The sequence below is a fragment of the Heterodontus francisci genome, chromosome 16 (assembly GCF_036365525.1).
Source record: "Heterodontus francisci isolate sHetFra1 chromosome 16, sHetFra1.hap1, whole genome shotgun sequence".
Taxonomy (NCBI): domain Eukaryota; kingdom Metazoa; phylum Chordata; class Chondrichthyes; order Heterodontiformes; family Heterodontidae; genus Heterodontus; species Heterodontus francisci.
The window spans coordinates 86,809,972-86,823,528 of NC_090386.1; the positions used below are offsets into that span (position 1 = coordinate 86,809,972).

At 40.6% G+C, this 13,557-nt stretch overlaps 1 protein-coding gene across 17 annotated transcripts in view; it reads left to right on the forward strand.

Annotated features, from left to right (window-relative positions):
- The first annotated feature begins 347 nt into the window (after window positions 1-347).
- ncoa6 (nuclear receptor coactivator 6) overlaps window positions 348-13,557 on the forward strand; it is a 77,624-nt gene continuing 64,414 nt past the window's right edge. For 6 of the 17 annotated variants that reach the window (XM_068048554.1, XM_068048545.1, XM_068048561.1 and 3 more), the window contains exon 1: window positions 430-604. The gene's annotated coding sequence lies outside the window, so the exon portion shown is untranslated. The other 11 variants (XM_068048546.1, XM_068048555.1, XM_068048548.1 and 8 more) reach the window with 8 other exon arrangements.

Consider the following 13,557-nt stretch of genomic DNA (forward strand, 5'->3'; position numbering starts at 1 on the left):
TAAATACAAGTCTTTCTTTATGGAGCCAGTGTGTATTTAAAAATTGTCAGGATGCTGTCAAGGATGAAATTGGAATAATACATGGTTTTGGCTGAGGATAAAGAAGCACTGGAGAACACCTACTCCCAGCAGTGAGCAAGCTGGCAAAAACCACCTGGTAACAAGGAAGGAGAAGTCTCCAGGCCACAGGCTCCAGCGAGGCGCATGCGCGACCGCAATATCGGGGCGCATGCGCGGCTCCGGGAGGAGGCGGTGCTTTCCCTGACGCTACGTGGGCGGGGTGTCCAAACGTCATCACGTTGACTGCGGGTGACCTTGATTGGCTGAAAGGCAGACCTATGGGAAAGCGTCTTACTGTCGTCCTGAATCAGGGGGGAACGGGTCCAATGGGACTGCGGCTATTTGCGGAGTTGGCCGGTTAGTAGTTTTTTTTTGATGGTGGTGTTTGTGTTGACGGGACCGGGAGGTGGGCGGTCCAATCCTTGTGAGGTTACATTAATAAGGAATATATTTTTTGTGGTTGTATAAAATCATCGTAACGGTTCAGCACCAGAAATCTCGCTGAGGAATGAGAGCGGGTGGTCCAGCGGCCTGACGGAAGCCGGTAAGTGTGCAGGTGAGCGGGGCCTTGTGAGGATGGGAAGGCAACAGTAGTCCGGCCCGGCCCTGGGCCACAGTGATGGCTCGTAGGAGCTGGCACCAACCTCAGGCCTCGGTGCTGTTGCCTTTCATTGTGTTGGGGCTCCGAGTCTTGCAGCTGGTCTCCGTCCTTCACATTCCCCCTCCCCCTTTTACATGAGCGTTTTAAGCAAACTGGAACCCTTATGTGTAATAATTTTCCTGTCGGTGATAATTAAATATAAGACAGTCCTCCACATTTTTTTTATTTCATATATAACGTCTGAGGTCTTATCTGTCAGTTTGTTCTGAAGCGTTCCCTTCTAGGTTGTCATATTGCCTTATTCGATGTTAAAAATCACTTGTAACATCTTTAATTTCTCATAAGCTACAATATTACAGTATTGAAGGAGGCTGTTCGGCCCTTTGAAAGAGCTATCCAATTAGCTCTCCTTGCTCTTTCCTCATAGCTCTGCAAAATTTTCCTTTTCAAACATTTATCCAATTCCCTTTTGAAAGTTACTATTTAATCGGCTTTCACCACTATTTCAGGCAGTGCACATTCCTCAGTGACAGTTTTCCTTACTATTTATGGCTTAGTTGTGTCTGTAATCCAAACTTTTGTCATTGTATAATGAAGGTAATGATGTCCATTCATCTACTTATTGAATGCAGTTTAAATTTATTTTGTCAAATCTTGTACTGCATTTTCTGGCAGCTTGAATAGTTGCAGTCCCTAAATGAGTAGCAAAGGCAAGATTATTTCTAATGTTATCTGCAGAATGGCACAAATGAGGAAAGGCTATTTTACTTCACATATTTTGTTGAATGCTTTGGTGCACAAATAGTTGTGTAGTAGGATCATTGTGTATTATATATGTTTAAATGTTGTGATTCTGTTTTTTTTCATCCTCATGTTTTATCTATTAAAGGAGCTCCTAGTTTGTTTCTGGAGTCAGTTTTGAAAATACTAAACTTGGGTAACTTTGTTTAGTCTATTGTCTGCTTAAAGTAGCATTGCCTTGGCTACTGAGAAGGTTTATATTTTTCACTTTTAATGATGACGTGTTTATACTTGAATTGCCATGTCAATATTTGACCAGTATTTTAGTAGCGGTAGCACCTTAAGTTCTAAAAAAAAATCAGTGATTTAGTGGAGTAACAAAAATGAATTGAAATATTCAAGTATGTATGTTGAATAATTTTGGGTGATGTTGCACAGATTTGTGATTTAGACAGTACTTGGCAGTCATTTGAAATTATGATCAATTTCTCAAAACTAGTTTAGACTTTGAGTGCCAGTTAAATCTATCAATATGTGCTCTGCTTTGGATCTGTAAACTGGTCAGTTTCTTTTGGGATGTATTGTTTGCATATGTTGGGACTACCTACATAAAATAAATTGTGTGTGACAAATGCGTTTCATTCGCCAGTTTCCAGACTGAAACTGTCAGTTTCACTAAAGACTACTTTGACTCTAAATTACATGTTACAGGTAAGAGTTACATTGGTTGCAGTGCATGAGATCCATTTTAAACTGCTTCTCTATGGAATGATGAGTGGGTATTTAATAATTTACTGTTTTCACAAAACATATCCTTCAACTTAAACTTCTCAGTCAATTACAGAATGCAGATCTCTTTCTCAGGTTCATGATTTTTGTAATAAAATATCTTATTTCTATTCGTAGAATGTTTTGCCGGGGAAGACCTGTGAAATTATACTTTTTTAGCTGAGAAATCTGGTATGCAAAATTACAGTTTTTTTCATATCTTGATTTGTACTTTTACAGTTGTGGTACATTACATGCAGCTGACACTTTGCGTGGCCTATGCATTGTAGGGAACAGTTTGGTCCCTTTTAATATAATTGAATGACAGCATTTTGTACTATTCTACTGCACTTCAACGGGTGGGAGTGTTCAGAAGAACATTTGATTGCTTGATTCTTTATCCCCCTTGTGTGGCTTATTCTGCCTCATTATGCTTGCATACGAACATGTGAATTAGGAGCAGGAGTAGGCCACTCAACTCCTCGAGCCTGCTCAGCCATTCAATAAGTTTATGGCTGAACTGATTACTCCATATTTCCACCTACCCCTGATAAAGAACAAAGAACAGTACAGCACATGAACAGGTCATTCGACCCTCCAAGCCTGCGCCGATCTTGATACCTGCCTAAATTAAAACCTTCTGCACTTCCGGGGACCGTATCCCTCTATTCCCATCTATTCATGTATTTGTCAAGATGCCTCTTAAACGTCGCTGTCGTACCTGCTTCCACCACCTCCCCCGGCAGCAAGTTCCAGTCACTCACCACCCTCTGTGTAAAGAACTTGCCTCGCATATCCCCTCTAAACTTTGCCCCTCTCACCTTAAACCTATGTCCCCTAGTAACTGACTCTTCCACCCTGGTAAAAAGCTCTGACTATCTACTCTGTCCTTGCCGCTCATAACTTTGTAAACCTCTATCATGTCGCCCCTCCACCTCCGTCGTTCCAGTGAAAACAATCCGAGTTTATCCAACCTCTCCTCATAGTTAATGCCCTCCAGACCAGGCGACATCCTGGTAAACCTCTTCTGTACCCTCTCCAAAGCCTCCATGTCCTTCTGATAGTGTGGCGACCAGAATCGCACGCAATATTCTATGTGTGGCCTAACTAAGGTTCTGTACAGCTGCAGCATGACTTGCCAATTTTTATATTCTGTGCCCCGACCGATGAAGGCAAGCATGCCGTATGCCTTCTTGACTACCTTATCCGCCTGCGTTGCCACTTTCAGTGACCTGTGGACATGTCCGCCCAGATCTCTCTGCCTGTCAATTCTCCTAAGGGTTCTGCCATTTACTGTATACTTCCCACCTGCATTAGACCTTCCAAAATGCATTACCTCACATTTGTCCGGATTAAACTCCATCTGCCATTTCTCCGCCCAAGTCTCCAACCGATCTATATCCTGCTGTATCCTCTGACAATCCTCATCACTATCCGCAACTCCACCAACCTTTGTGTCGTCCTTCCACCCCTTTGCTTATCAAGAATCTATTTACCTCTGCTTTAAAAATATTCAAAGACTCTGCTTCCACTGCGTTTTGAGGAAGAGAATGCCAAAGACTCACGGCCCTCAGAGAGAAAAAATTTCTACTCATCTCTGTCTGAAATAAGCAACCCCTTTATTTTTAAACAGTGACCCCTAGTTCAAGATTCTCCCACAAGGGGAAACATCCTTTCCACATCCACCCTGCCAAGACCCCTCAGAATCTTATATGTTTTAATCAAGTTGCCTCTTACTCTTCTAAATTGCAGCAGATACAAGCCTAGCCTGTACAATCTTTCCTTGTAAGACAGCCCACCCATTCCAGGTATTAGTCTAGTAAACCTTCTCTGTACTGCCTCCAACGCATTTACATCCTTCCTTAAATAAGGAGACCAGTACTGTACACAGTACTCCAGATGTGGTCTCACCAATACCCTGTGTAGCTGAAGCATAACCTCCCACTTTTGTATTCAATTCCCCTCGTGATAAATGATAACATTCTATTACCTTTCCTAGTTACATGCTGTACCTGCATACTAACTTTTTGTGATTCATGCACTGGGACACCCAGATCCCTACGCATCTCTGAGCTCTGTAATCTCTCACCATTGAGATAATATGCTTTTTTTATTCTTCTTGCCAAAGTGGACAATTTCCCACTTTCCCATATTATACTCCATTTGCCAGGTCTTTGCCAACTCACTTAACCTATTTATATCCCTTTGTAGCCTCCTTGTGTCCTCTTCACAAGTTACTTTCCTACCTATCTTTGTGTCATCAGCAAATTTAGCAACCATATCTTCAGTCCCTTCATCTGATTCATTTATATAAATTGTAAAAAGTTGAGGCCCCATCCCTGTGGCACACCACTCGTTACATCTTGCCAACCAGAAAATGACTCATTTGTGCCTACTCTGTTTCCTGTTAGCTAACCAATCTTCTATCCATGCCAATATGTTACCCCCTACATCATGAGCTTTTATTTTCTGCAATAACCTTTGATGTGGCACCTTATCAAATGCCTTCTGTGTGGTGCATTCATCAGTAGCCAACGGCATAGGAATGTAGCCTAAATTGCACCTATTTTAAGATCAGACAATTCTTCACATTGCCTTGATCCACATTGGCTTGGCGGGTAATAGTTCATACCATTGTAACAGTGAAATGCATCACTGGCCTACAGTTGAACAGAAGCAGGCTCAGTTGGTGGTTTGTCACATGCACAAAATATTTTTATGAATTTCAGTTTCTTGCCATTACATATTTGCAGTTCTTAGATCTAAGATTTTGTGTTTTCCAGAATTCTCTGCGTATTACACCATAGTACATTTTTTTTTCGTTTGCTCATCCAGGCAAATTGAGGCTTTTTATAAAGTTAAGAGTAGCTTTGATCCTTAGGGTACCTCCATTGATGTTTCTGTAAACATGAGGTTAAGGGAGAGGGAATGTTGGAATTTTAAGCCTATTGATCTTATTCTGTACCTTCTACTCAATCCCTGCAGTTGATAGACTCACAAATTATATCTTTAATTATTTAAATAACAATTACTGCATCAACATGTAAACGTTGCACTTTTTAAAGCTTCTTTCAAAAATGTATTTAAGTAGTACTCTTTAGTTTTATGTCTTGTTACATCTTTGTAAGTAATGTTTCTTGGAAACACAAATATATGCAAGAATATGTACTTTAAAAAAAATTAATTGTTTTCCAACATTAAAAGCAATTTTGTTAGGATTTCAGTAAAACGTACTTATGAGCATGTCAGCTTAATGTCCTGATGATAACGTTGTGAAAGTGTTAATTAAATTGTTACAGAAATCTATACTTGTGCTGTAACTAAATTTTTGGGAAATAATGAAGTGCATTCATCTGTTACACAGCTGAGCTGATGTTTCTATTTAGCATATTTTTGCTTGGCCAATTTGATGTTTAATGCTTTTTTTTGTTTTAATTCAACTAAATCAATCTCTATAAGCCAGATACTGATGCGAACAGCTTACTGTTTAACGTGTTGACTGAATATGAGTATATTTCAATCATTTGTCACAAAATCAATAAAATATTTGATTGCTAAAATTATGGAGCGTTGCATCTCAGTGAAGATGTGAAAGTTTTAGTCTATTTTTGGTTGTTTTGATAATTACAACTTGGGGAAGAGGTCACTTGCCTTGTGGTAAGGTTAGTGTTGTAAATCCACAGCAAACCAGCCAATAACATGTATATGCTGAACTGAACCCTAAACAGAACTCAATAAAGCAGATGTGAGAATGGATGCTAGGAGGGATGCAGCGCTAAAATGTGTAAATGCTATCAGTTTTTAAAAAAAACTCCCCATTTTCATGGAACCAAGGCTGAAGCAAAAGGATCCTGTGCCATTTTGTTGCTTTACAATAAGGGCCTGCTCGGGTCTGCAAATGAAACCCAACCCAAGCCCGACAGAACCGCATCTGACCCGAGCCCAACCTGGCCCGAGTCCTTTTCATTTTCTCCTGCACCTGACCTGACCCGACCACCGGAATGTTCAGTTAATCTAGCTTCCATTTTTCACTTTTTAAGCTAGTGCAGATAAGCAACAAAAACTGTCACTGGACTTGAAAGGTTATTTAAAAAGTACATTAAGATTGGAGCCACGTACTGGTGGTGGTGATTGTGTCCAACCCGAGCCGAGCCCGAATGCTGGACCCGGAAGAGCGACCCGACCCGAACCCAACACATGTCGTCTGGTCCCTTTGGGTCGGGTAGCCATGCTCTTGTTTACAATGAAATACTTTCATCTAAAGACAGGTATTCGACACATCTGATCCATAATCCCTGTGCTGCAGGAAAGTGACTAAGCAGCAGGCTACTTTGAAGAACAGATTTTTAAAAAAAAATATGCACAATTTGTTCAGGCAGACAACCTTTTCTCTTTCTAGTGATAAATAATTCATTGTTTTCATAGAATTCCGTCCATTTTCTGTCTCAAATACCGGCTTCAAAATTTATTCGAAAAAATGGAATTCAATTTATTTAGTCACCTATAGACCAATGGCCCTAGTTATTAAAGATGGAATAATAGAATATCATCCCAAAAGACTGGTAGAAATCTTAGAATCCTATGTAGTAAAAATAAAATTGACTTACTGTAAGTCAATGACCCCAGTAATAAAATATTTAATTGCATAATATATATTAAATGTAGAATGATGGGCACCTGCAGGGTTTGATTTTTAATCTCAATGGCGTCATGGTCCAGATGACCAATAAATTATGTTATGATTTAATGTCCCCTGAACCTGGAGATGTTTTTGTTGTGATTATCACACTAGCCCTTTACAATTTATTATAGTACACAATTAATGATACTGAAGGACTAACTGGAAGGTTACAGGAATTTAATCTATGGTGGACTGTAGGAAATAATCTATTCAATAGATTTTGAAAGTTAACAATTATTTGATATTTGGGCAGATTATAGAGTAACAATCTAACAGGGTATATGATCCAGGTAATCTATACTTTTTATAAGTTTTCTTTTAATACAGTGTTAAACCACCCCCCTCCCCCAAAGAGATTGAGATCTGGAAATTGCTGCCATGTATTTTTTTTTTAGATAGTATATTCTGTGTAGTTGTAATATTTTGGGGGTGAGTCTTTCCTTTTGCTCTTCTCCTTTCCCTTTACAATGGGTGGATGTAAAACATATGCCCAGATTTTGCTGGAGTGGGGAGTATCTTGTAGCATGCAAGTTGCTGGAAACGTGGGCTGAATAATGGCATAGCGAGGACAATGGTACATTTGGGAACAGAAAGTGCTGGAAATACTCAGTAGGTCTGGCAGCATCTGTGGAGGGAGACACAGAGTTAACATTGCAACCCTTCATCAGAACATTTGGTACATTTGGGACCTTGGTGAACGGTGGGGTCAACAATCTGTCTCCTTAACCAGTGAGATTTAAGGATCGCGAAGAAAACACAGAAATGACGTGTGAATTAGAGTCAAATTTGGTATTGAAATCAAGAGGGAAAGAGATATTGAAAAAAGAGAGAGGAAAAAAGACAAAGGAAAAGTAAGAATAATCTAGCTTCCCTTTTGTGCATCTATGCTATTCTGTTCAACTACTCCATGTGGTGCCTGCAATGAATTTGGCCTAACCATCAGCCTCAAGAAAACGAACATCATGGGGCAGGATGTCAGAAATGCTCCATCCATCAATATTGGCGACCACGCTCTGGAAGTGGTTCAAGAGTTCACCTACCTAGGCTCAACTATCACCAGTAACCTGTCTCTAGATGCAGAAATCAACAAGCGCATGGGTAAGGCTTCCACTGCTATGTCCAGACTGGCCAAGAGAGTGTGGGAAAATGGCGCACTGACACGGAACACAAAAGTCCGAGTGTACCAGGCCTGTGTCCTCAGTACCTTGCTCTACGGCAGCGAGGCCTGGACAACGTATGCCAGCCAAGAGCGACGTCTCAATTCATTCCATCTTCGCTGCCTTCGGAGAATACTTGGCATCAGGTGGCAGGACTATATCTCCAACACAGAAGTCCTTGAAGCGGCCAACACCCCCAGCTTATACACACTACTGAGTCAGCGGCGCTTGAGATGGCTTGGCCATGTGAGCCGCATGGAAGATGGCAGGATCCCCAAAGACACATTGTACAGCGAGCTCGCCACTGGTATCAGACCCACCGGCCGTCCATGTCTCCGTTATAAAGACGTCTGCAAACGCGACATGAAATCGTGTGACATTGATCACAAGTCGTGGGAGTCAGTTGCCAGCATTCGCCAGAGCTGGCGGGCAGCCATAAAGACAGGGCTAAATTGTGGCGAGTCGAAGAGACTTAGTAGTTGGCAGGAAAAAAGACAGAGGCGCAAGGGGAGAGCCAACTGTGCAACAGCCCCAACAAACAAATTTCTCTGCAGCACCTGTGGAAGAGCCTGTCACTCCAGAATTGGCCTTTATAGCCACTCCAGGCGCTGCTTCACAAACCACTGACCACCTCCAGGCGCGTATCCATTGTCTCTCGAGATAAGGAGGCCCAAAAGAACTCCATGTGGTACCAAGTTCTACATTCTAAACACTCTATGGGGAAACAAGTTTTTCCTGAATTCCTTGTTGGATTTATTCGTGGCACATCTTTATATTTATGACCCCTAGATTTAGATTTCTTACAAGTCAAAACATATGTTTACTCTGTTGAACCCTTCCATAATTTTAACACCTCTATCAGGTTGCTTCTTAGCCTTCCCTCCTAGAGGAAGAGCCCCAGCTTGTTCAGACTTTCCTGATGGTAGTAAACTCTTGGTTCTGGTATCATCCTTATTTGCATCTTCTCCAGTGCCTCTACATCCTTTCGTAATATGAAAACCAGAGCTGAGCGTAGTATTCCATGTGTTCTAACCAAGATTCTATACAAGTTTAGCATAACTTCTCTGTTTTTCAATTCTGTTCCTCTAGCAATTAGCCCCAGTGCTTTGTTTGCATTTGTTATGGCCTTGTTAACCAGCATTGCTGCTTTTAATGATTTGTGATCAGTGCCTTTGCCTCTGTACCCTGTTTAGATCCCATTTAAATACAACAGCAATGCTTTAAATAAGTAAATGTTTGTCTAATGAGCTCTCCTTGAGTTCTGGTTGTATGTTGTTTCCCTGCCCTTTCCTGGAAATTCTAACACTGATCACAAAATAACTTGGTGTGCTTTACTTTGAGAATCGTAGCAAATTTGACTTATCCAGACTAGAATTGAAGGTGATGCACCATTTTCTGACCATGAGGATGGTCAGGTGACCTGTGCCCTGATTCTTTTCCAGAGCTGTTGTGGAATTGGATTTTAGCAGATGTGTGTTTACCATGAATCTTGCTTCCCTTCGTGGTGTGTTTCTTTTTTTTTGCATTTCTAGAAACTGCATCCCTTTTAGTGTAACTCTTTTCTAGGCACGCATCCAATTTTCCCAATTTAAGTTTGTGTTCATGTCGGTGTTTAAATTATTCCTCAGACATCTAGATTTCGCTTGCCAACTTAATGAAAGAAATCTGCAACTTATCCTGTTTTTTTGCAGGGGGAAGTATAGAGTAAAATAATTTTATCAAGCTGATGAAAGACATTTCATCTTTTATTGGCATGATCCATATTAACATTCACTAAACCATTGTTAATCTTTGTATTTAAAGTTGCATTGGATGCCGTGCACAATAATTATATATCTTTGTTAATAAAATAGTTTCCTCTTGAACTTTTCTTTGTGCTTTACCGTCCACTGACCAAGAACAGGTAAATGATCTGTTCCCAGGCCTTTGCTAATTAGTCAACTGTGTACTAAATCAGTTTAGGTGTGGCAAACCTTTTCCCCCCACATCACCACCACCCTCACCATTTTAGGGGTAGAGTGCAAAGACCTGTATGCAATCTCCCTTGGACGAGAGATTTTAATTTTCCCATCGACTCAATGGAGCAGAACAGCTCATAATAAAGGCAATTAACTTTTAGAATGCGTTCAGGACAGTTTTCGAGAATAGTGTGTTTTAGAACTGACCGTGTAAGAGGCCATTCTGGGTTTAGTGATGAGCAACGAACCGGAATTAGTTAATCTAATGATAAGGCATCATCTTGCAAATAGTGACCATATTGTGATTGATTTTGATGTTAGATTTGAGAGGGGCGAGGAAATGTCACAAACCAAAGTTTTTAATTTCAGGAAACTTAGAAGAGATTAGAAATGAATTACCTGCATTAAACTCTGCTGAACAGTTCAGGGGTAAACCTGCAGACAAGTAGTGGGAAGCATCTTTGGAATTCTCTATCACAGAGGGCTGTGGATGCTCAGTTGTTGAGTATATTCAAGCTGAGATCAATGGTTTCTTGGAATCTAAGGAAATCAAGGGATATGGGGATTGGGCAGGAAAATTAAATTGAGATCTGAGATCTGCCACAATCTTATTGAATGGAGGAGCAAGTGTGAGGGGTCATATGGCCTACTCCTGGTCCTGTTTCCTATGTTCTTTGTGTTCTTATGCATTCAAAGTAGTATTTGGTGTGATACCAGTACACAAAAGCTTACAAATATACCAGGAAATGTGGAAATCCAGCAGACTGGGAGAGCTATAAAAAGCAACAAAGGGATACAAAGAAAGTAATGAGATGCAAAAAGGAACCACGAAAAAAACTTGCAAGGATATCAAAGCTAACAGCAAAACCCTTTATAAATTTTTTAAGAGAAAGAGAATGGTAAGGGGAATTGTGGGCCCATTAAGGATGGATGCAGATGAGATTACAATGGATAATAAAGAAATGGTAATCTGATTAAATGAGAATTTCATATCTGTCTTCACAGTGGAGGAAGAGGGCACAATACCAGTGGTACAAGAAAATCTAAAAATAAGTCAAGTGGAGGAACTGAGTGGATTTGTATATTTTTTAACATGGTCATGGAGAAAATAATGGGCCATAAGCTAGACAAATCTTCAGCACCTAACTGGTCCAAGGTGAGAAAATTGCGGATCTGTTAGTCATGGTTTTCCAGAGCGCTCTGGATTCAGGAATTGTGCCTTTTGGATTGGAAAATTGCATAGTTCAATCCCTTATTAAAGAAAGGAGAGAGGGAGAAACAGGCCTATCAGGTTAACATCAACTGTATGAAAGTTACTGGAATGTATCAGGTACAGAGTGACAAAGCACTTGGGCAAGTACCAGCTCTTCAGAGAGTCAGCATGGATTTGGGAAGCTAGGTCTGACTAGTCTGGGTGGGGGAGTGTGGATGGGTGGCAAGAAGATGCCTCCACCAGATCTTTGTAAAACTGAATTTGAAAGGCGGAGTCAAATATTTGTACGGACCAGCTGGAAGTTGATCAGTTTTGCCTTTTCCTCTCTCCAAATCTTTCTTTCACTTCCCTAAACTCTTTTGCCCCATCCCCACCAAGGAATAACATTCACAACCCTATATGTTGTGCTACAGATCAAGACAAAGCTAGAAAAAGAGAAAAGAGTAGGAAAATGGTGGATTTCAAAGAAATAATCCTCTTTTGTGTGTCGATCAGAGATTGGGTAGTAATATAGGATGAGTTATAAAGGTATTCCAAATGAATTGGCTTTTGACAGTATCCTAGCATTGAATTGGCCCATTCTAGTTGCTGGATTGGAGACAGTGGGTAATAGCAGATGTGTAATTGAGTTTTGTGCTCCGCTGGCAGGATGTGGGTACAAAAGTGAAGGTGGGAGTTGAGCCACCTCCAGAAGCTTGTGCCCATTTATTTTGATGATTCAATCTTCAGAGGCATTATACAAAATTTTCCCTTTTTGAGTAGTGTGAATTCAGACTCGGTTGCAGTAATTTGCTGTCGGGTTGAATGCATCATTTAGATTCTTCAAACAACGTTTACAGTTCAAGCAGGCAATTGAACTTTTTGAATATTGAACTTTATTGATATTTCTGCATCATTAATGGTTAGTCTTGGGTGACAAAATAAGGGAGTGAAATTCCTTTTTAACAAGAACTGGCAAATTCTTAGTGCATGCTAACTAATTCAGATCCTTAGTTTCAAACACACACTCTGTAACTTTGCTAGTAGGTTGTTAACTGAAGAAAATGGTATTTTCTTTTGTTAGGAATTTTGCCATCTAAGTGGTGCAAATATTTTTTATTCTTGGGGTGTGGGCAACACTTGCAAGGCTGCATTTATTGTCCATCCCTAGTTTCCTTGAGAATATGGTAGTGAGCTGACTCTTGAACTATTGCAATCCAGCCAGTGATTGTGCTCCACCAATGGTGTTAGGTAGAAATACAATTAAGAGTGACCAGGTCACCATCTTGATTTTCATTTATGCGAACATGACCCTTTTTTCAGCACTACTGCAGAGGTTTAAGAGGATTGCTGAACTTTGCATCCTGAGATGAGAGGCAGCCTGGGCAGTGATGATGTTTATGGGAAAAAAATAATGAAATAATGTTCAAGAGAGTCAATTTGAGGATTGACTTGCCTTCTGCACATAATTTTCAACATGTGTATGGAAAAATATTTCATAGTCTAATAATCCTCACATGCCTGAGGAAATAGCAGAGCCATGTGAACCAACAAAGACCCGGGTTCAGTCTTTGGTCATTGCTGACTTAGATGATTTCAGCCAGTTTGGCAGTAGCGGAGGCTATAGATGATCCCAGATTGAAGAGTTGATCAATGCTGGTACACAGAACTGGAGCAGTTCTTCAGTTTCTCTACAAAATCAATATCAGTTTTTTTGCAGCGGATCTTCTAGTGCCTTGCACAAGTGGCCGTTCATTTATGAGCCTCATTGTTGTCAGGGTATTCATCTGTGGGAACATCACAGCCACCTCAACCAAATTGTTATGAAGGTGCTTCTATATTTAATTTTTTTTTTTGAGGACTCTTATTTAAATTTTGGAGATGGATTCATTGGAAGGCTGAAGATTTTATTAATGCTGGACTTTGTTTTGTTGTTGACAGTTCACTGAAAGGACACTGAGATGTTGTTTGCAAACAAACTTTGCTGGAAATCATGTGCTTTAAGCTCAATAAACAACAGAAACCTTGACCTGGGGAAGATGTTTACAGAGAAGCCACATGTCAAGGTTTATGGAGGTCAGGCGGTTGACTTACTTTTTGTGGTTTCGCTTCTGAGATGTTGTTTTGGTTCATTTGGGATGTGAACTGTTTTGAAGACAGTTGGTGTTTTGCCCGCCAAGGAAAAAGAAAGCACCCAGTTCACCTCTTTCTCTACCTCCTTTGAAGAAACCGTGCAAAGATCCAGTGTGGGAGAGCTAAAATCCCTGGTGCTGCATCTCTCCTGAGAAGCTGGAAAAACCTGCCGGATTAATTCTTAACGCCGCCTGAAAGGAACTGCTTTTGACAAAATCCCGGTGACCCATCAACGCCAGACCGAAAGGGACAACTGACTTCCTTCC